Raw genomic sequence first — 22,781 nt, 5'->3', positions numbered from 1 at the left:
ATCCAGGTTCAAGGATGAAACTTGCAGCTTACTAGAGTCAAAGCTCATGATGCTTCTACCATGTCAGAATTCAGAGGCTGTGCATGGTGGTGGGCGTGGCGGTAGCATTTGCGCATGTACAGAGGGTTATATGCATGCGCAGAAGGGTTACGTGCATGCACAGACGGTTACGCGCATACACAGAAGGTTCTGTACATGCACAGAAGGGAGAGTGCACGCACACGGGGAGGTACAGCATAAATTTGGAAGAACAGTGTGGTAAGATTAAATTTACAGAAAAAAAAATCACATATTGTCAGTAAAGACTCTGGGGCATCTAATTACCAAGATGTCCCTCCTGTCCACCAAATAAGCCGCTAGATCTTACCAGTGTGAATGTTAGTTGAAATACTGTCTGTGGTATTTTTTTTTTCAGTGAAAGCTATTACTGCAAGAAGAGAAAGAATGGCTGTGGGTTTGTGGACTTGCACGGATGTCTGGAAACTCAGTCATCCTATTGCCTTGATATTATGGTTCATTGTGAGCCTACTTAGAACTCACAGAAATGCTGAGATGTGTGGAGTATCTTGTAGGGATGTTCACAGCTCCCTCTTATACCCAGATGGCTTTTTAAGGACAAGCCCATTAAAACTGTCTAGCTTGCCAGAGCTAGATAATTTTGTAAAGAAGTATTTAAAGGTTTAGCGTGTTATACAGCCAATCACCTCAAGTACACTAGGACAGCCAGTCAGAAGCTTAAACACACTCTTGAGGAGACAAAGAGAGACATCACCAGACAAGTGCATGGAACTTCTACCCCTTGACTCTCTCACTTCAAGACTTTGATCAGAGCCATTTAAACAGAGGAAAATCTTTAATTAAAAAGGGTACCACTTTACGGATTGAAATGGGAAGGACGGCTTTTGTTTTTTCTTGGCTGGCACACTTCTCTTCCAGCAAAGCCTGCTGGGAAGAGATTTCCCCCTTTGTGCGGAGATAGCAATTTTGGCAACAGAAATCTCTGGGCCTTCTGGGTGATCGAGGGGACTGGAATAGAGTGGAGTGCTGGGGTGCAAAGGCTGCGGTGAAAACTCCAGTCCCCAACTGTTGAGCAGAGTCAGGGGCATGATGAAAGAGAAACACACATCCAGCTGCCTGCCTTTCCCTCGAAGCCCTGAAGGAGGAAGCCCAGCCGCTGTCACTCTGAAATCATTGAGTCAAAGACTTCAAAGCAGAGTTCTCTGGAATTTAAGAGTAGATTTAATAATAGGAGAATTTCACTTATACCCCATGTAAAGATACATTCATCTGCCCTTTCCTCATACTTAAAAACGCTCATCCATTGCTGATTAATTACCAATGCAAACCTGGCCTGCAGCCAATTTTCTCTGAACTGATTCTGTAGCAAGGTGGATGAAATTTCAGCTCAAGTAAAACCCTTCCTTGCAATCTAAGAACAGGATTAAGAACTCATCAGAGCTTCACCTAAAGGCCCAGAGAGGAGGTGCAGGCTCTTATCCTATTTGATTCCATTGCTAACAAAAATCCATATGATTATTTTAAGACAGTCTTTAAAAAAAATAGTGAAAAAAAAACACATTAAGAAATATTTCCATGAAAAAAAAATTAAAAGTTTCACAGTCTCCTTTTAGATGGACTCAATATATAGTTTACAGCTAAAAATAAATACAGGCTCAGGTATGGGTCTGATAGACAATGAGTACTTACTATGTGCTAGGTATGAGTTCTCATGTGTCTAGGTGGAGAGAGACGTAAATCACAATGAGAATGTGATATGATTAACAGTAATGATGGATATAAAATAAATATAGATTTTCAGTTACCAAGAAGAAAGTACTCAGTCTCAAGAATGAGAGGGTCTGGTATCACAGTGGTTCTCAACCTTCCTAATGCTGCGACCCTTTAATACACTTCCTCATTGTGGTGACCTCCAACCATAAAATTATTTTTTGTTGCTACTTCACAACTATAATTTTGTTGCTGTTATGAATCATAATGTAAATATCTGTATTCCCTGCTGTTCTTAGGTGACCCTTATGAAAGGGTCATTGGACTCTAGCGCAATCCACAGGTTGAAAATGACTATGGAAGATAGGCTCGGGGGGCTGAGAAAAAGTGGGCTCTGCTTACCACCCTATCAAGTGTACGTTATGGCTGGGGCTTACTTATGAATGGGAGGAAGGTGGGAAGCCAGTCAGAAAATGTTTACAGCCATGCTTACCTGAAGAAGCAGACAGCAGCAGAGTGACAGCATGGCTTCCGTGCTTTCAACAGGCAACTGCAGACAGCCATCGGCCAGATGAAAAGGATGTATCAGGCCAAACAGGAGGAAAGCCAACAACCCAAACAGTGGCGGCATCCACCCTCTTTTAACTACTTAGCAGGAAGGTACCATCCATTCTTTCATGCCACCCTTCTACTGGGGCCATAGGAAGGGGGAGTTATCTGATCCCTAGGCTGGAACCAACTGTGAGGTGTGGGGCCCCCCCATCTGGAGGGTCTCAGCTACTGGATCCTCATGGACGCTGCAGTAGAGAAGGAAAGCCCAGCCTTGTGTAAGGGTTGCTTGGAGCAGGTAAGGCCAGATCTGCTGGGGGACTGTCCGCTCTGTGGACCTTATTTAACTCAAGGGGCACACTTGGAGGGATCTAAGGCACATGCTATGTACGGCCCAGCTTCACAGCATCACAAGGAAAGAGTGTGGTTCATGCCGTTCCTATGTCTGCTCTGCAGTTGGCTCTGCAGAGGCAGGTGGACAGTATTAAACCAGTCCTTCCAAAGGTTCCCCAGCCTGGATGAGGCCACACAAAACAAAATGCAGTAGGAGCGGGAAAGAGTAAAGAGGTTCCAGAGATGAGGAAGGGTAGAGTTAGGAGTCCCCAGGATCTGTTATCATCAGGAAAGATGATAATAGCCTTTCAAAAGCACCACACAAAGAATAACTAAACATTATCTACAATGAAAACAGGAAACCTGTGGTATTACCGCCCTTATGTCCAAATCTTGATATTGCTAGGACATTTATTATTAACATAGCGCTTCATATTGCTAGGACATTTATTATTAACATAAACTTTCCTGTGTGGAAAAACTTGATTGCAGCCATCCTCTGCTCCCCATATAGTTTAGTCTCTCTGATGAAAAATAATTGCTTTGAAGGGGGAGGGGTGCTATGTTTGGACACCTTTAATCAGTGCATCACCTGATAGGACATTTATTAGGAATAAAACATTTCTTTTATCCCAATAGCTGCCTCAGCACTTGTTAAGATGAGGATGGGGGAGGGGAGTGAAAGCCTTTATCATTTCTTGATCTCGCTAGCAAATTGCCAATTTATGCACAGAATATTACAAATACTGCTGAATTATTTGAGCCTGGAATTAATTTAGAGAATCTGCCCCTTCTTGGAGTGCCCAGGGATTTGGCTTATCTTTATTTGCTGAAGGAACCATGTCACTGAAAGCAGTCCCAGGATTATTTCAAGTGAATGAATAATGAAATTGCCCAGATTTCTAATGGTTTCCAAATTCCATGACTACCCCAGTGCGCACTGGTGGGCTAGCTCATCAGTAGGCGCACAATGTGGGTGAAGCCCACCGAAGCCCGGCACAGGAGCTTCTGCACTGAGTAATTAAAGCTAGTGAGGAAAACCCAGTGTCACCTGGGGTTACAGATGCTTTGGAAAATGGAGGAGAGATATTTCATCCTGCAGACAGCGTCATTAGGGTAGCACACACAAGATAATCAATTACCAAAAGCAGCCATCTTTTTGAAATGATTCTCCACTTGCATGAAACCCTGTAGTCACATCAGAAATCACTGGTCTTGCCAGACACAAGCATATTCCAAACAAGCCAGTAGACCTTCTGGCTTTAAGAGGTAAGGAAATTCAAATTGATAGAGCAGGAATTCAAATGGATGCTCTTTTTGCATTAAGTCTGCTAAGTACCATGGGTAACCATTTAAAAATATTCCACTCACCTATGCTGGTCAATTATATAACCAAACACCACCTTAATTACTTATTTTAGTTTTTTCTAAGCAAAGGGTGTTTATCACAGAAAACTTGAAAAATATAAATGCAAGAATAAAAATAAAATAGATGCTTAATCTGCAAAATCAGAGGCATGGACATTTAATATTCAGAATTATTTTCTCTAGCAATAAATTTGCTACACTCACACATGGGTTTTTTTCCCCACTCAGCCTATGAGTATTTTGCCAAGTCCTTGATCACTAAAAATGCACACGTGTGTGCACATATATATGTGCATAATGTAAATGCAATTTTCTGGCATATAATATTTTCATGCCATAACATAAAATGTAAGATACTAGGGTCTTTTTAAATTCTCAGAACAGGGACTGGCAAGTGGTCAATAAATACCTCATGAATGGATAAGTTAAATAAACAAACAAATGACTAAATGTTTTCTTCCCACAAACAGTCAAATGACAACCTGTTGTTCTTGCAAAATCCAGTGGATGGAATCTGATGCCTATCATAATTTCTGAGACTTAGAAGATGGAGTCAAACCTAGGTATAGTATGGTACTCATTAGAATTTTGTCAACATAACACAAACTAGGGTCATCTGAGAGGAGGAACCTTAACTGAGAGATTGCTTTCATCAGATTGCATGTGGGTCATTTTCTTGATTAATGATTGATGCAAGAGGACCCAGCACTTATTGGTGATGCCACCACTGGGCAGGTAGCACTGGGTGATATAACAAAGCATGTTGAGCAAACCATGGGATCAAGTGAACAAGCAGCTTTTTTCCCATGGCTCCTGCCTCTGATCTGCTTGAGTTCCTGCTCTGACTTCCCTCAGTGATGAACTGTTGTGGTGATATCATGTTCCCCAATATATTGTGCACCCTAATAAACTTACCTGGGGTCAGAGAACAGAACAGCCACTGGACAGACACAGAGACCAGACAGAAAATGGTGTCACACACACCTTTAATCCTAGCATTCCGGATGCAGAGATCCATCCGGATCTCTGTGAGTTCAAAGCCACACTAGAAACAGCCAGGCATGGTGACACAGGCCTTTAATCCCAGGAAGTGATGCCAGGAAGCAGAAAGATATATAAGGCATGAGGACCAGGAACTAGAGGCTCATTAAGTCTTTGGCTTTTAGCAGCAGTTCAACTGAGATCCATTCGGATGAGGACACAAAGGCTTCCAGTTTGAGAAAACAAGATCAGTTGAGGAATTGGCAAGGTATGGCTGTAGCTTGTTCTGTTTCTCTGATCTTTCAGCGTTCACCCCAATATCTGGCTCCCTTGCTTTTAATTAATAGAACCCTTTAAGATTCATGCTACAGACTGTAATGGATACATATAAACCAGATAAACCCTTTCCTCCTCAAGTTGTTTTTGGTTATGGTAAAAATCATAGCAATAGGAAGTAAATTAGGGTAGAAACTATGCTCACTCTGTTTCATACTCTTAGCCTTCTGTGTCCACAGGTTCCATGCCAGAACATTCAGAGGGCTGAAAATATTTGGCATAAAAGACTGTGGTGACTGCAATGAGCATGTACAGACTTTTCTTCCTTGTCATTGAGCTCCAAACAACGTATTAAAAACTTAGAACAGTTTAAAAAAATATTTGCATTATATTTGGTATGACAGGGATTATATAAAGTACACAAGAAGTTATATGTAAGATCTATGCAGATGCTGCACCCTTTTATGTAAGGGACCTTAGCAGCTGGAAGACTGTGTCTTCCGTGAAATCCAAGCGATACACCTGTTTCCAAGCCAACAGTTAATACACTGATCTTTGGTTATTATTTCAAATCAAAACAAATCTTTAAAAGTGGTTGAGTATCTTTTGTGTCTAACAGATATCAGAATGTGAGCTCCGCATACTCATAAGCCCCACATAGAATATCCCTGATAATTCTGTTGAACTGCCATCTCAAGGCATTAAAATAAAGAGCTGTAAATATCTTCTGATTAAATATTAACCTTAAGATATGAAATGGCTGTTCAGAGGTTGCAACTGACTGACTTGCTGTAATGTGCCACTTATGAAATGTGTATCTTAAATCAGCAGTGAAGTGAAACCGACATCATTAATAGCACAAAAATCAGGGAGTTTCTATATGCATTATCTTTCCCAGTGTGTTATTAACAGCATGCCCCCCCCAAGTGCTGGATAGTACAACTACCCCAGCATTATCCTCTATTACTTTAAAGGCAATTTTATATTTCACATCCAAATTAATGGTTAATCTCTAAAGTCTTATTGCACTTAATTACCTTCCCTTCCCACATCCTCCCTTCTCTCTGCACATCCTTTCCTTAAATGATGCTCAAAAGCTTGTATAATCAGAGATATCACAAAAGTCGTTCAACTGTGGATGCTGATTACACTCAAGGCAGGATCTAGAAGACAGATGCTCAGATTTAGGAGGAAAGAGTCTCCAAGAGACCCACAAAGGTCATCCTGAAGGTCTGGTCAAGAGCAAACAATGTAAGGACAACTCTACCTCTCACATGCTACCCCCACTTCTACGGTCATTGTGATCCACACACACCCTCCTCAGGGCCTTCTCAGTGCCGCCACCAGCACCACATTCTCACACAAAGGGTCTCAGGAGATGCCTGGAGCCACAGCTCTCACACTTAGCCCTGGCTTTTCAGATTCTCACCTCATACCCATGTGCTTTGTTCTTCAGATCCAAACCCTTGAATGGGGTGGAGATGTCTGCATTCTTTCCTTGTCTATCAAAATATGTGTCTGCCACTCAGGCTGCCTGTTCTCTCATGAGATAAGACCTGGCATCCTACAGATGTTCCGTGCCCTCCAAGTCCCTGTTGATACTTTCCCAGCCAGTTGCCTCCAGTTTCCAGAGTAGTCACCAGTAGCCACTGACAGTCTCCTCGCCACCATGGTCCTTGGAACTATTCTGACTCTGCAAGGCTAATACAATGGGCCACAAAATATTAGGGCTCAGTATTCAAGTGGCTCTAGAGAGCAGGGATGTAAACCCAGACATCTTTGTTTCTTCACTGTAGCTAGAGTTTTCCTGCCTTGCCCAGTCAGGACAAATCTCTATCACCTGCCAGTCCCACAGCCGCTCAGACCCGACCAAGTAAACACAGAGACTTATATTGCTTACAAACTGTATGGCTGTGGCAGGCTTCTTGCTAACTGTTCTTTTATCTTAAATTAACCCATTTCCATAAATCTATACCTTGCTACGTGGCTCGTGGCTTATCGGCGTCTTCATATGCTGCTTGTCATGGTGGCAGCTGGCAGTGACTCCTTCCACTTTCCTGTTCTTTCTCCTCTCTGTTAGTCCCACCTATACTTCCTGCCTAGCCACTGGCCAATCAGCGTTTTATTTATTGACCAATCAGAGCAATTTGACATACAGACCATCCCACAGCACTTCACCAATAACCAAACTTGGGATCTGGTATCCCCAGGATAACTTCCTTATTCACAGTCTGTTTTCTTGTTAAACTATTACCCATTTCCCTGACAGTCACCAGGTTTTTAAGCTCTACTATATGCTTTCCCCAGCACCCACACCTTCATTTGAGCAAGAAACAGACTCAGGTTCCTATCTAATATCCACAGTACCACCTCTCACACACAGACTGTCTGACTCCTTCATCGCTCCCAGGTCCCTCCACAATGCTCAATCCAGTTCTCACTACTTGCTCCATCAGGGAATCTGGAGTTCTGAGTGCTGATTACATGCTGCCTGATCAAAAGACTATCTAGCATCTCTTCCATGTATCCATGGTTCATAAGCTACAAATACCACTTTCCCAGCATCTCAGGAGCATTTATCAGTCCGGGATGGCATCCCATGTTAGAGATGGAGAGAGTATGGCCAAGGTAGGGGCAACGTTCTACTAGAATGAGTGTCCACATTCGGACTTGATCCAGATCCCTGTGTACAGGTCATGTTCCCTTTCTACCTGTAGTCATTTCATATACTGTGTTCTCTCAAGGTTCATGATGCCAGAAGACTGAAATCATATCTGCTGGGTAGAAATAAAGTGTCAAGAGGGCTTTCTTCCCACTAGAGGCTCCAGTAGGCAGCTGCTCCTGGTGGCTGCAGGTCTGCCTTGACCATTTTTCAGCCTGAATACTCACTATGTGCCCAGGGACCTTCCCTACCCTACCCACAATCCTTTTAGGGAACCTCACCATCCCACCTTCCTCCCAGGGAGCCTCCCCACTCCACACCACTGCCCATGGCCTTCTCCGATCTGACCACCTTGCCAAGGACCTGTCCCACCTCACCACCTTCCTAGGGACCCTCCCATCGCACCTCCTCCCTGAGAACCTTCCCACCCCACCACCCTCCCAGAGACCCCCTCCACTCCGCCATCCTTCCAGGGATGCTCCCCATCTTGACCACTTCCTTTCTCACTGCTCAGAACAGATGCATCCTTGCCCCTGCTCTCCTCCAGAATTTACATACCACGGAGGCTGCTCTCTGCACACTCTTTCTCCTCTGCCCACCAGAGCTGTCTGTCCGTCTCTTCAACACTGACAGGACGACGACTTCAGTGAGCTTTGCTGGCAAATGGCGTTCGCTCCTCATCCACAAACTGTGCTACTCTCTCCTCTTGTAATTATTCTACATTTTTGTACTTTGAACTACATTTACCATCTGCTAGCCCAATTACGCAAATGATCCCAATCCTTTTGAATCTGGTTAAATTGTTCGACAGGATTTGCTCGTCCTCTCCTCTCCCCACCCCTCCCACCCCCTCCCCCGCCACTTCTAAAATCATCTGTGAACCTGGATGTGACACAGGAGGGTCACAATAGACAGAGTGGGGGTGGGGGGTTTTCATGTGTGGAGGATGTCAGGGAGAGGCTGTGAGCACAGGCCCTGCAGGGGAGTGAGTTCTGTTGTCTCTATCCCCAGGAGCCAGGGAGTTAACAGTGTCAATCCAAATGTGCAGGTTCAGCACCTTTGATGTCTCATTTTCTCATGCAACAAAAAGATGGATTCTGCCTTCTCGCCTCCTTGGAAGATTTTTTTTTGTGAGGATTAACGAGATGGGTTTGATTAAGCACCTTGGAGAGAAACACTGCATAGATCATTGCATCTGGATGATGTTACTCAGGCAGCTGCTGTGAAATAGGAAGAACAAGGCTCCCTGTGCAGCGCCCACGGTCTACCTTTCAATCCTCCCCTTGCCTGGGTTGGGTCTTCTTTACCCCCAGGCCACTATTTGACCTCTTTGGATTCACTGAACAGTCAGCCAACTAAAGCAAGTGCCAGCTGGGGAAAGAGAAGACAGGTGCAGGCTCCCTGTCCCCAGACACCTCATAGCTTAGAGGGGAGGCAGAGCAGAAGGGAAGGAAATGGGAAGTCTACAATGCAGGGAAGGAGGAGGAAGAAGCCACTGGGGGAAAGAAGAGCTCCCACTACACCTGACCTTCTTCAGGATACAGCATTCAAGAACGAAGCGTAACTAAACTTAGGTCTTCACCAGCAAGCAGGGTTGGCCCTGAGAGAAAGAGAATGTCAAGCTGAGTCAAGAAAACATGCAGAGGCCTATGGGGTGAGAAGAGAGCAAAGATCTGGAAGGGTTGGGGCTTTTCTGGTTCCCAGTAAGCAGAAGCAGAATGGCAGTAAGAGACGACAAAGCCCTCAGTACCCTACCCAGTGGAAGAGCCATAAGGTGGACATCATGTTCGTCATGATGAAATCTAGTGCAACAGTAAAGAGGGAGCTCCCCATTTTAGGGGACCCTGTCTTCTTCTTGCTGGTGACATCATGGCACCAAATGAATGAAAACAGTGGTCTCTCAGATTTTACTGCTCTCCAGATGATGAAATTTTCTTCTGTTCAGCATCCAGTTCTTTTTTTTTTTTCTTTTTTTTTTGCAAATTTCCTGATTCCAACTGAGAGTTCATGATTGCAATTATGCCAAGACTTTTGGGAATGCTACATCATCAGTGAGACTAGATCACTAGATATAGATCACTCTACCAGGCACCAACCTCACCTCCCTATTCTACACACACATCCCTTCATTTCTTCATCCCACAAACATGCACAGAGACCAACAACACACCGAAGCTCAGACATGGGGTAATGAAGATGATGCATCTGCTCGCCTTCTAAGGTGAACATCCCTGGATGGAGAAGATCCAGAGTCCACATTACAGGAGGGGGAAGTGGTATGGGATGCTTGCTGGGCTCCTGCTGAGTGAGCAATCCTTCTGCATACATGGTCTCAATGACTTGTCAGAATCCCCCTCTAAGAGATGATCTCCTGGCATACCCATTTAATACATGACAAAACTGAACTTCCACTTTGCGTACTTATTTAAGCATCCGGAGTTTCTAGTAAAATGCAGAGCCACAATTCCAGCTTACAGCAGTTTGAGTCAAAGCCTAGGATCTGAAGCTCTAGACTGAGCGCCACCAGTCAATAACACAGCATGAGCCTCACAGATCCTGGGGTAACAAAGCACAAAGATCTTCAGAAGATTCTCAAAACAAACCTGCCATAGTACAGAGAGGCAAAAAAGAAGTCTGCGTGCACACATAAGGTCGCAAAAAAAGGCTTACTTCGCACATGGAGGGACTTACCATGCATCCATCCCCATTACCACAGTTCAACAGAAGCAGACCGCTCTCAGGCCTGTAATCATCTGGTTTTTCCATAGGAGGATAGAATTATATTTAAATAGTCTGAGCCTGGAGACAATCAGCCTGGGCTCACATGCTAACTCTGCCATCATTTGTGGTACCCTCTTAGGCAACTTAGACCAACTTAGATCTCACGGTGCCTCAGGTTCTCCTCCATTTAATGGTAATAACTATCATAATGACTATCTTGTTCATGTGTGTTCATTGGGGATGCACATATGTACTTGGGTGTACCTGCACATGTATGTGGCAAATACGGAGAGGTCAGGGACTAACATACAGCACCATTCTTCAGCCACTGTCCATCCTTTTTTAGAGTGTCTCATTGACCTGGAACTTATAAAATAATATAGGCTGTCTGGCCAGCCAAGTCCCAAACTCCACCCCCCGCAGCACTGGCATTATAAGTAACACTGATTTTGTTGGTTGGTTGGTTTTTTGTTCCTTGTCTTAACGTAGGTTTTAAGGATTGATCTCATGCCCTTGAACCTGCAAGGCAAGTCCTTAACCAACAGAGACGTCTCTCCAGGCCCTATCACACTGCTTTTTTGAGTCAATAAAATTACTGAACAGACATGTGCCAGTCCACAATAAGCACTCGATAAGAGTGGCATTTGTGACTAAGATTCTAACCCTCTCCATGTATTTATATGCACCAGCCAACAAAATCGGGAGCAGCCCCGCTCTACTCCAGGCTTTGTAAGAAACAAGTCAGGCTGGAGTTAAGTTTTCATACCTTGAAATGAACCTCTCTGGAGTCTGACATATTTTCTCAGCCATGCCTATACAGTCCCCTTATCTACCCAATGACTAAATAGCATTTGCTTCATAAAATGATGTTGGGAGCTACTGAGTCTTTTCTCCCTGTGCCCTCTGTCTCCATCTTCATGGCAGGGATTGCCTCTTCAACAGCTCCATAGTTTACAAAAGTAACGAGAACAGCGATTACCTCAGCTCTTTAAATTCTTGTGGAGGAAAAGCCGCCATGATGAAGAGATCAGAAAGGGAGCAGGTCCTCCGTCATCTAGACCACTGGGAACCAGGGCTCTGCTCTGGCCAAATTGCCTCAGAATGGACAATAATTCATACCACGGCCGATAAACCAAACCTTGACTGCAACTGAAATCCACCAATCAGGGGTGCCTTCATTTGCATGTCTGGAAGTAAATGACATCAAGTTGTATGCATAATGGTTCACACTGACCACACTGCTCTATAATGGAAACCTGCATGGCTCAGACTTGCGTGATACCATGCCACTGTGCTCTTCCCACTCTACTGAGTAAGACTGTGTTTTCGTCTACTGTGGTAGGAAGGATGAATTCATTCACCAACCCACTAAATCCTCTGGCACAGACCCTACCAGCTGAGTGTGAACTCCCTGAAGATGGTGATTATGTCTATTTTGATACATCTCAAGAACCTAGAACTTTTCATTTCAGTGTCTATCTCAAGAGGGAAAAAAAGCCTACTTCCACAGAGGAAGCTACAAAGGAGAGAAACTAACAAAAGCACCTTTTTCAGGCCTCACACATAAGAACTCAAGTCACCTATTGACTAGTAATCATAAATGAAGTGCGAGAAATGTCAAGAAAAGCACAGTGACCTCAGACAAATCACTACCACTGAGGTACTTACTGTCAAGAGCCTGACTGCAAAACGACAATCACACCACAAATGTCATATACCCAGTAAGCATTCAAAAATACATTCCCAAGTTACGTGCTACCATTGCTATCATGAATGTAAAACAGAAACAATGATATTCTCTCATTTCTTCATGCTCAGCTGTCCAGTACCTGCATTGGGCACTGAAAAAAAAAAAAAAGAGGCTGAGCCATCATCCCCACAGAGTATACTGGTTGGCTGAGAGAGTTTGGGAAATGGGGGTCCATTGAGGACTTCTAGCCAGGTAGTTGGGGAAGCAATGTCAAACACATGGAATTCTGGACCACAAGGGCAAGAAAAAAGGACGTACAGGGAATTGATATTCCAACTGCACTAGAGAGGCAGCTGGAGCCCAGGCAGATGAAACAACTTGCTGGAAGGTGCAAAACCCACCTCCGAAGCAGGTCTGTTGGGCTGGAATCATGTCACATGTGACCATAAGACAACGCAAAGAGAAGGCCTGCTTGTCACCAGAGTGCTCTTAGCAACCTTGAGTGTTGTGATTAATACCCTTAGTAGGAACCTCAGGACCCAAGGCCCATCCTCTGCCCTAGATGTCTCCCCCAGAGCCACCCACAAAGATAAAGATAGATTACCAAGCCCACAGGTTGGAGCGAATCTGTAGTCCAGCCACCAAGAAGGACTGCATTGTTAATTAGCTGGCAAGACCCCATTAGGGATCTTTTCCTTCTTTTTTTTCCTCCCTATAGTCAGTGGTTTTAGTCACACATCCTTTCAGCCCTCAAGCAGAACTCTTTATAGGAAATCCATTTGCATGTGTAAGAGACTCATTTGCATCCAGTCTCCCTGCTGGGCTGGACTTCCCTTTGTAAGGTATTGAACTTATAATACAAAACATGATCTAGGGAATGAAGAGCTCTTGCTGATGAAGTAGCCCCCAACACATCATCTTCCCATCGCTGCCCCCATACAGATTTGGAAAAGAGAGACTCTTTGGCAATGCTTTCAGATCCTGGAAATATGGCTCCCAAGCCCCAAGACTGACAAGTGATGACCACTTTCCATGCCATCTCACAGACAGCAGACTGAACCCAAGTGTAGTAAACCAGGCAGAGGAGCTCATGGCTCGCCTTATGTACCAAGCAGGCACAAGGTGGGCTCCTAGAAGTTTTCTCTCCCAAGGAGCTCATGAACTGAGTGGCTATGGAGCATCCAATGAGTGTCTCCTCAGATCCATGTAACTCCTCCAAGTCTACATTCCATCATCTGCAGAGTAAGATAATCCATTTTCATTTACTTTTTGCTGTGACAATTAGATGCAATTATGTATAGAAAACGCTTCATCACCTTGCCCTAGTCCAAGCTTCTCAACGGCAGCAGTCATGGTTTCCATGCTGGTGGGGGTGGTGATGGGGTTAACAGGATAGTAGAAGTACCATCTCCCTGGGGAGGTTGCAGCCACACCAGAGGAAGCGATGAAACGCTAGATAGCCCTCTTGAGTCAGTAAGACGATGGGAGAAAAACTGTCAGAGCAAAGTGGCTGGAAAAGCTTCAGTTGTGCTGGAACGCCACAAAAAGCCAAAGAATGGTGGGTGGGCTACATGCCATTGACAGACAGAGAGCCAGCTTTTGTGCCGGGAGTTTTCATTGCATTGGTTCTATCATCTGTTAAACTTTGGCAGTGGTTTTCAAATGAAGAAATCAGGACTCTAATGCGGTTGGATGACTCACTCAAGGTCACATTTGATGAAGTCTGGATTCAAATTCAAGTATGCCTCGCGCCAAACATGCGGCAGCATAGACATGATGAGAACAGAAAGCAGAAACTGCTCAGGTATTTTAGGACAGGGACCGCAAAAACAGGGCAGTCCTTGTCCTTGACCAGAAGCCAGAAACCCTTGGTTCTATGAGGAATCCTGTTCTTGCCGGAGATAAAGAGTTTGGGGGGCTTTGGTTCCTGGTCTGGTCTCCTATTGTCTTCCCTCTGCTTTTACAAACATTAAATGACCACCGCTGTACATGGGGATGTGGCCCAAACTGAAAGACCCCTGGGCATCATAGGTAAGCCAACTGGATTGACCTGCCCACCTCCCCAAGCATACCTTTTCCCAGTTTCTGCTGTGAATCCTATACAAGTCTCTAAACTGACAGTTCTTGGTACCCCATCTCTGGAAACACCCCAACGCTAAGGAGCTCTGCTTGCTTACTCTCTCTCTCTCAATCTCTTACTTTCGACCCTTTGATAAAGCATGTGGAAACTAACCATCCCATGGTCCATGAACTTCATCTTTTTTTTTTGTTTTAATTTTATAATTACACACCAACTGTATATTTACAACCTCTAGTAAACATGTTTTTCTTGTACATTTTTTAAATTTTATAATTAATTTAATTTTACGTATCAGCCAGGGATTCCCCTGTCCTCCCTCCTCCCACTCCCCCCTGTCCTCCCCGCAATCCACCCCCCATTCCTACCTCCTCCAAGGCAAGGACTCCCCTGGGGATTTAGCTCAGCCTGGTAGATTCAGTTGAGGCAGGTCCAGTCCCCTCCTCCCTTCACCTAGGCTGAGCAAAGTGTCCCAGCATAGGCCTTAGGTTCCAAAAAGCCAGCTCATGCACTAGGGACAGGTCCTGGTCCTACTGCCTAGGGGCCTCCTAAATAGTTCAAGCTAATCAACTGTCTCACTTATCCAGAGGGCCTGATCCAGTTCCATGGGGGCTCCTCAGTTATTGGTTTGTAGTTCATGTGTTTCCACTAGTTTGGCTATTTGTCCCTGTGCTTTTTCCAATCATGGTCTCAGTATCTCTTGCTCATATAATCCCTCCTCTCTCTCGATTGGACTCCTGGAGCTCCACCTGGGGCCTGGCCATGGATCTCTGCATCTGCTTCCATCAGTCATTAGATGAGAGTTCTATCACGACAGTTAGGGTGCAGGAACTTCATCTTTTGAAATTATGAGACGTGGACCTTGAGCCACTGACTCAGTGGCAACTGTGTGTGTCTGGGAGCTTTTGGCACCGACTCTGGAGTTAACCCACCTGAGGCAAGAGAGCCTCCATCCTTCTGAAGGACCCTCATTTCCCCTCATTTCCAAAGGACAGAAAAAAAAAATGATGGAGATATGAGAAGAGAGAGAAGCTGTTTACCTAGTTAAAGCCTCACCCCAGCAGGGAAGAAAGGATTCCAGCGGGATTCACAACTATTTAAGGCTTTTCTCTCTTCCCAGTGTAAGCCTGCAATTGACTAAAAATCACACCAGAAACCCCACTTACAAGGAAAGAACACTTATAATCCCCTTGTTCAAACCCAGGAACTCCTGGTTTCACCTTATCAGATTAAAATTTCACCCAGGGCATCTCTGAAACTACACTATAACCTCACTTATCAGAAGAGAGAAAGAGGAAATGGAAGGAAAGGGTCCTTCACAGACTTTTGGGATACAACTCGAGAGCCACCAAATGTATGGCTGATGTTAAGACACACTTTATTTGGGGCTAAGACAAACAGCTACGACAAATGTATGGCTGATGCTAAGAAACTATTTATTTATTGTGACTCACCCTTGAGGAGCCTATACCAACACTTGAGTGTGTCTCACTTTCAGTTTTGGTGCCCCCCATCCATAAGACTGCATTCATTTTCACAGGCATGCTTTTATTCACTCTGAGCCCCTTTCTTAAAATGCTTAACAGAATCCCCAAACCTGATTCAGGAACCCCCATTTGGCTGGAATCCAGGTCTCTACAAGACTAAGGGAATTCTTCAGGCTGCTGAAGAATGTTAGAGTATACCCCTGTGTTTCTGTCTTGATGATAAATACATATCTGGCTTACAGCAAACTGGCCCATTGTAGATATCAGGAAGCAGACTCCCAAGAGAGCCCGGACCCTTTCAGATTGTAGCCTAAAAGAACACTCCTATGCTCCCCAGCTCTTGTGTGTAATATGTATGTATATGTATGTATACATATATATCTTTTGCAATGTTATATTGTATTTGGTATTTTACCTTACCTTCCCAAGCCAACTGAACATTGAAAAAAATAGTTTCCATTTTTCTTTTCTATATATCATGCTATCTGTATTTCTTATTTATAGATAATACTTAAAATAGAATGAATTCAATACACTAAATATTTGTTTTGTTTTTCAAGTGAAATGTGTTTCAAGTGAAAGGATTCTAGGCACATTAATACTTTCATAAACAAAAGACAAAAACTCCCTGCACTTGTAGAACTTGTACTCAAAGAAAGACAGAGAGCCAACAGAAAACACAATAAGGGAAATCTGTGCTTCCTAAGCAGAGAATGGGTGATGGGTGGAACATGACTATATAACCTGCTTCTGACCCCTTCCCCATCTAGCGATGGTCATAGTTTCCAACTCGAGTTTCACAGCGGCACTGCATTTTCCCTATGCATACCCCTGGAGTTGCCTGACCTTGCTATTTCAGCCTTGAAGAGAATGCAATTATGAAATCATCTGTCCAAGTTTGCAAAAGGGAAAACCTGGGGGGCACAGGTGTCATGTACTTTAAATGAGATTGAGCCCCTGGAAGGAGGACAAGGGTGGTTTGCAGACATCCCCATCCCTCAACCCTCTTTCTGGGCATTCATTCTTGAGGGATGAATTCTCCACTAGCCAAGGTAGCAAAAGCTTAGTTTCAGTTTGTCAGTTCTCGTTGAGGCCTTGGACTTAGCATGCCTTCTGATCACCCACTTGGTGCCTATAGAAACAGCTCAGCTGTCACTATCAACAAGTCACCTTAGTAACAGAAAGTCAACTGCTAACCTATGTGTATTTCTTCTTGCAGTTGCCAAGGAATTTTTCCCTAACCCCATTTGCTTCTCAGAACAACCATTAGAACATGAGACTCATACATTCATTTCATTTTGTAGACGGAGAAACAGACCAGAGAAAGGAGGGGACTGGCCAGATTTCATGTAAACAGTTAATGGCGGAGCTAGTAAGAGGGTACCAGAGGAAACCAGTGGGCTTCCTCCTTCTCTGAGCCATTCCCAAGGCCTCCAGGGACCATGTAAGTGCTCCAAAAGGCTCATTCTCTGCCTCTTATACCTTCTCGTCTCCTGTGAGTCAGCACAGCCAATACACCTAATTCCTATGCACCTGAGTTGTGCAGGATGTGCGTTCTGGTATGAAAGCCTGTAAAAATCTATTTATGGACCTAATTGTCAGTTCTCATGAGTGACAGGCATACAGTGCTTTGACTACTCAACCTAATGTGTCTGTTTCTGACATTTTAAATAGAACACTCTCTTTCCCCACTCCCTGCTCTTTTAGGAAGTCATTTGAGATAGCAGGTATTTTTATAATCATATATCTTTAATTATATCTACACAACTGTCAGAGATTAATGATTTCCTCAATCTGGCTCTTCTTACAGGAAAATTCGGAACTCACGAAACACGAAAAAATTCCTGAGATGGCTGCTGTCAGTAACAAAGACATTTCTGGGCAAGGTGGTTTGGCTTTAGTCAAGTTTGAGTTCTCACTGTAGATTAATTTCGTATGACATTTCAATGAATTATTGAAAATGCAGCACTCGTGTGGATGGTAAACATAACTAGATCTATACATGTAAACCAATAAGGAGGCATGTGACAGCCGGTAAGCAAGCTGCGGTGTAACTAGTCCCCAGTCCCCAGAGAAATCAGCAACAATAGGGCCCGCATGGTATGTGTGCACTTTGACCCCCAAAGCAAATGTTACCTTCTTGTGTAAACAGACTCAATCCCGGAGCACAGGGTCAGCGAAGATTTCAGAAAGAATTCCGTCTACCTCTCTTGCTTGGTGCCACAATTCCCACTGCAGTAAAACTCATTGAAAGACTACTGTAGAGTACCATGTATAAGGCAGCCCGGGGGCACTTGCTAAGGCAGAGGCCATGGACCCCAGGGTCTGCCAATAAATACAGAGGGACTAAAAAAATAAAAAGAGTAAAGAATTGCAAACAGTTGAAGAAAGACATGGAGTGGTTCCTGTAGGCTGCCACAGGAGGAGGGGATCCAAGTCCTTAGCTAACTAGGCACGTGTTGTGGGTAAATTAATTTCTCTTTCATCCCCAGTGAGATGGGATTCATATTTACCCCTGTGAGCATCACATTAGATCTGGCTTTGTTTCCTATAGCTGCCTCACCCCTCTTTGCTCCACTTCCAGAAAGCTGGGTTCCAACATTCCCAATTTCCTCCCATGCCCCTGAAACACTTGATTCCTAAGTCTCAATACTTGAGGCTTCTCAGGAGGCATGAGGTTCGCCATCCCTTTGTTGCCACTGACTCTCATGAACTAGTGTGGTGATGTATTGTGTCCCCCAATATACCGTGTCTCCCAATAAAATTTACCTGAGAATCAGAGTAAAAAGCCAGCCACTATATAGAAGTCAGGCAAATGATAGCACACGCCTTTAATCCTATCACTTGGCAGGCAGGGATTTGCCTGGATCTCTGTGAGTTCAAGGCCACACTGGAAACAGAGCCAGGCATGGTGGCAGATGCCTTAAATTCCAACACTAGCTAACCATGGCTAACCATGGAGGTCTGTACAGACAGATAGGAAGGACAGAAATGGGCAGGAAGAGGAAGTGATGTAACTGGACAGAGAGAGCAAGTCAGATGGTAGAACAGCAAAGCATATAGGTGTGGGTAGACAGGAAGTAGCTCACTTTTGGAAGCTTCGGAGTTGGTGAGGTGAGGTTAGCTAAGGCTTTCCCGATTTCCTTAATCTCTCAGGTTTTCACCCCTATATCTGGCTCCATGTTTTTTTATTTAATAAGACAGATTAGAAATTCATCTACACTAGTGTCCACACCATTGCCTTGGGAAGCCTCCACCAATCACCCAGCTGCATTTGTAAATCCTCAGATCCCTGAGAAATTTCATCACAAAGGTGTTTATCACACTGGATTATAATAGTTGTGTTGTCTAGTGTCTTAGGAAAGTGACATATTTTATATCCACAGGACCTAGCTAAGTAACTAGCCCCTGTCAGAATATTTGCTGGAAAAAAATGAAAGTGAGTGGATAGAAACGTGATCAATGACAGGCAATGTGAATCTATACTTTGTGAACTATAATAGAAGAAGACATCATTCAATGAATGCCCCCCTGCCCAGAGGCCCAGGGGCATTCTCCTAACTGTCTACCTCCACATGATTACAAAATAACCACAGCCTATAAGAAGAAAGTATATGGCTCAAATGTCCGGTAACCCAATCTGGTGTCAATGACAGACATTATTAGCTCTTCAGAGAATGTAGCCTTTCTAGGGCTAAGTAATGGCCCTTGAAAAATACTGAAGATTCACATTTGAAAAAACGGTCAAAAATAAGGATCTTCAGATCATTCTTTATTATTCAGTAGGCCTGAAATCCGTTGGAAAGAATACCCTCAAAGACACCCAGGAGAAGACTACTCCAAGACAGTTGAAGGCCAAGGGGTGGCAGCAGTCACCATAGGCTGAGGAAGACAAGGACAGATCTTCCCCCTGAGCTGTCCCCTAGAGAGCACCCTTGCCAGGACCTTTGAGGCTCCAGATCTGCATTGCTCTGAGTGAGCAAGCCTAGGGCCATGTGTTACAGCAGCTTTTGGAAATAAAGACTGAGTTAGGAGAGTTTTCTCTAAGGTGTCTAGCCATCCTAGAGCAGGGACAAGACTGAGATCTGAACACCCCTTTCCCCCACAGCCTTGGGCTTTCAGTGGTATGAGGACTTCTCCCAGGGGCAGGCAGCCTCTGGAGGAAGGCCGACCGTCTAGCACCCTGTGTGTGTCCCAGCTTCTGACACAAACTTACCTGTGGATTTTTTTTTTTATAGCAGCTTCAGGTGACCATGAAACACAGTGCTGAGATGCCCTGTGAAGGCCCCACTCTGGGGCGTGCCTCATGTAACCAAGAGGGAACATAGGGAAAAAATGAAGCCGGTCCAAACGGAAAATCCAAATGCTGCCTTTTCATCCAGCATCCCAAGCTCCCCACACCGCTGCATGGTAGGGGGTGGGGGTGGGGTGGGGTGGGAAACAATTAAACATAAGAGTGGGCTTTAACTACCTCCATTCCAACTCCCAATGGGGTTTGTTAAATCATTTATAATTCCACAAAGCTGAAGTAAATATTTAATATTTGATTCCTAATCCATAAATATTTACACACTGGGATTTCTCCATGTTCAACAAGCCCACCAGAGGGTTTGTACTTTTAGCAAGTGTGACTAATGAAACCTTGTGATTCCTGCCCCTAAGCAAGAGCATCTGGCTCCAGGAACCATGGCAGAGGGAACCATCTGTGTTCACCCAGAGTGGGCCATGATCAGGGACATGGCCAAGGATCCAGCTTTGGGCAACCACTCTGGGGAAGAAGGAAAGACAATGAGAGAGGAAGCAAAGACAAAAACCCCTGCTGCAGCTGCTGAGGAAGAGGAGGAAGTGGCAGCCATACAAGGTGCACGTCCCAGGGGTGGCTGTGACATTTCTCACTTGTTCAAGTCAGGGCAATTAACATTTCACAGGCATGTGCACTGTAAAAGCACCGGGAGAACAGGACGGGAAACCCATGCAACCGTCCTTTGAGGAGCGTTGGGATGATGTTGATAGAGTCCTCTAACTTTGCTAAGCCATTCTGTCAGGAAACAGTTGGTGAAATTTACTCACTTCATTAAGTGGGTGGCATCTAGCTAGGAGGCAAAAAATAAAAAGATCAGGTTCCTTTCTCAAGAAGCAAATGGCTTTCTGAATGTAATAAAGCGGGAGCCTTCACTCCTGGGTCAACTGTGCACCATGCTCTCTGCTGGAGTCCACACACCTAGAGTCTAAATTCAGATCGGGGGCACGGTAAGGGGCTCTGTGGGCTATAGAGCTTCTCCAAAGTTCCGGCGCTTGGACACTGTGGGGCTAGGTTTCAAACACAGAGGATCCATCCACCAAGACCCAGCCAGGCCAAATGAACACTGGCCTGCTATTTAAAGAGGGAATACAATGCAGGGAGCCTCCACAATGGTGTGGAAGAAGCTGAAAAGCCAGGGAAGGAGGAAGTGAGCCAAGGATTAGTGAGAGCAGGAAGCTGCTACTAGCCAGAGGATTAGGCCAACAAAAGGAGTGAGTGCCCTGACCAAAGCTAAGCCAAGAGATGGGTCTGGGAGATGGCTGGAACTCTGCTGGGCCAAAGGAGCTCTCTGCCAGTGCAGTGTGACAGAGGAGATTCAGTGGCTACCAGAGTGAGGAGAGGTAACCGGGTTCTCCTTTTGCCCTGCCTTATGTCCTCCACCATGACCTCCCATTGGATGGGAGAATCCCAAGTCTGTCCCGAGAAGAGCATAGAGAACTATGGGCATTTGTTCCCTTGTCCTCCCTGCCTTCGTCGGTGAAGAAGGAATCTGAGAGCAAACACAAATGGCAGATCCTCCTGGTCTAGTCTACTTCTAGGCTTGCCCTTGCTGCTAGAGGAAGCCAGCCTATCAGAAAAGGCTTGAAGTCATGACCACTCCCCACCCCCACCCCCCAGTGCTCCCAGGGGACAGCTATCCCTGGTGCTGGTTTTTAAAGAGCAATGGAGCTGTCATCTCTGTTTGGCTCACTCAGAATGCTGACGGGAGAGTCAGGACCACATCTATTGGGGTGCTCTGTTCTATCAGAGGTCCTACAGAGGTGTGCCAGAGGGCAGTGCTCTTGTTACACAGAGCACATGAACAACAGGTTTTCTTCCATGTTACAATACAGAATCTAACCCCTGCCTGGGCTCCTTCTGGAATATTCCCCTTTCCCTCTCAGCCTGAGATGCCCAGCTCTTTCTAACCCCATGTTCTGTCAACCCGGAGGAGATGAGGGTAAGAAGTAGAGGGCCTTCGGTGAGCGGGACCGCAGCGAGACGACGCTTACTGCCTGGTAATTCTCCGTAAATCACCTATGGTGACAGGCTGCAGACAATCATTTCTTGTGACCGAGACAAGATCAAAGGATTAAGGTTTTTTATTTATTTATTTTTGGTAAAGCGGGCTTGGGTTAGGTCATGAGACTCCTAAAAGTCAATCTGAAAAGAATAGCCTGCCACGTAAAAGTCAGATAATGCAGCCCAAGGTCTCTGGGAAAACTGGAAGTCTTTTCAGGGAGAATGGCAGATGAAATCGGGGACATTGTGTCTGCCTAGGAAAGCCTGTCACAGCCCCTTTCCCTGCACTGGATCTCTGGTTACTGGGCGGCCACAGCCTGGGCCTTACAAGGATTCCAATAGCGATGACATCATCTACCTCTTACTGAGCCCTGAGCCAGATGCTCACACGCTCTGAGTAAGAACCTTGTACATAGACAAAGGGGGTCCCATTTTATCAATAAGGAAATTGAGATGTACCAAACAACTTACTTTTTGGTTATTAATACAAGTTGTTCGAATGTCTGCTGCATGCTTACATCTGCCCTTCGCTACATGCATCAGACCTGAGTTTAAAACCATACAAGGAAGGACGAGAGTCAGAGAGACGAAGGAAATCACCCTTG

General features: G+C 44.9%; 1 protein-coding gene and 1 long non-coding RNA gene across 12 annotated transcripts in view; one reads left to right on the top strand and one right to left on the bottom strand.

Moving 5' to 3' along the window:
• The window catches only part of Dab1 (DAB adaptor protein 1), a 1,137,674-nt gene that overhangs the window by 225,806 nt on the left and 889,087 nt on the right, over positions 1-22,781 (bottom strand). The window lies entirely within an intron of this gene.
• Positions 187-21,064, top strand: LOC121827315 (uncharacterized). Of its 4 annotated transcripts, none has more exons than XR_013049255.1 (8): positions 187-258; positions 2,275-2,388; positions 4,449-4,541; positions 5,145-5,227; positions 17,177-17,316; positions 17,683-17,758; positions 20,111-20,282; positions 20,535-21,064. It is a non-coding gene; the product is annotated as an uncharacterized LOC121827315 (long non-coding RNA). The 4 variants fall into 4 exon arrangements; XR_013049253.1 differs by having other exon boundaries at positions 15,972-17,316; XR_013049254.1 differs by lacking the exon at positions 5,145-5,227.

The sequence above is a fragment of the Peromyscus maniculatus genome, chromosome 2, assembly GCF_049852395.1.
Source record: "Peromyscus maniculatus bairdii isolate BWxNUB_F1_BW_parent chromosome 2, HU_Pman_BW_mat_3.1, whole genome shotgun sequence".
Taxonomy (NCBI): domain Eukaryota; kingdom Metazoa; phylum Chordata; class Mammalia; order Rodentia; family Cricetidae; genus Peromyscus; species Peromyscus maniculatus.
The sequence above is the reverse complement of the archived record's forward strand: the minus strand, read 5'-3'. Positions and strand labels throughout refer to the sequence as shown.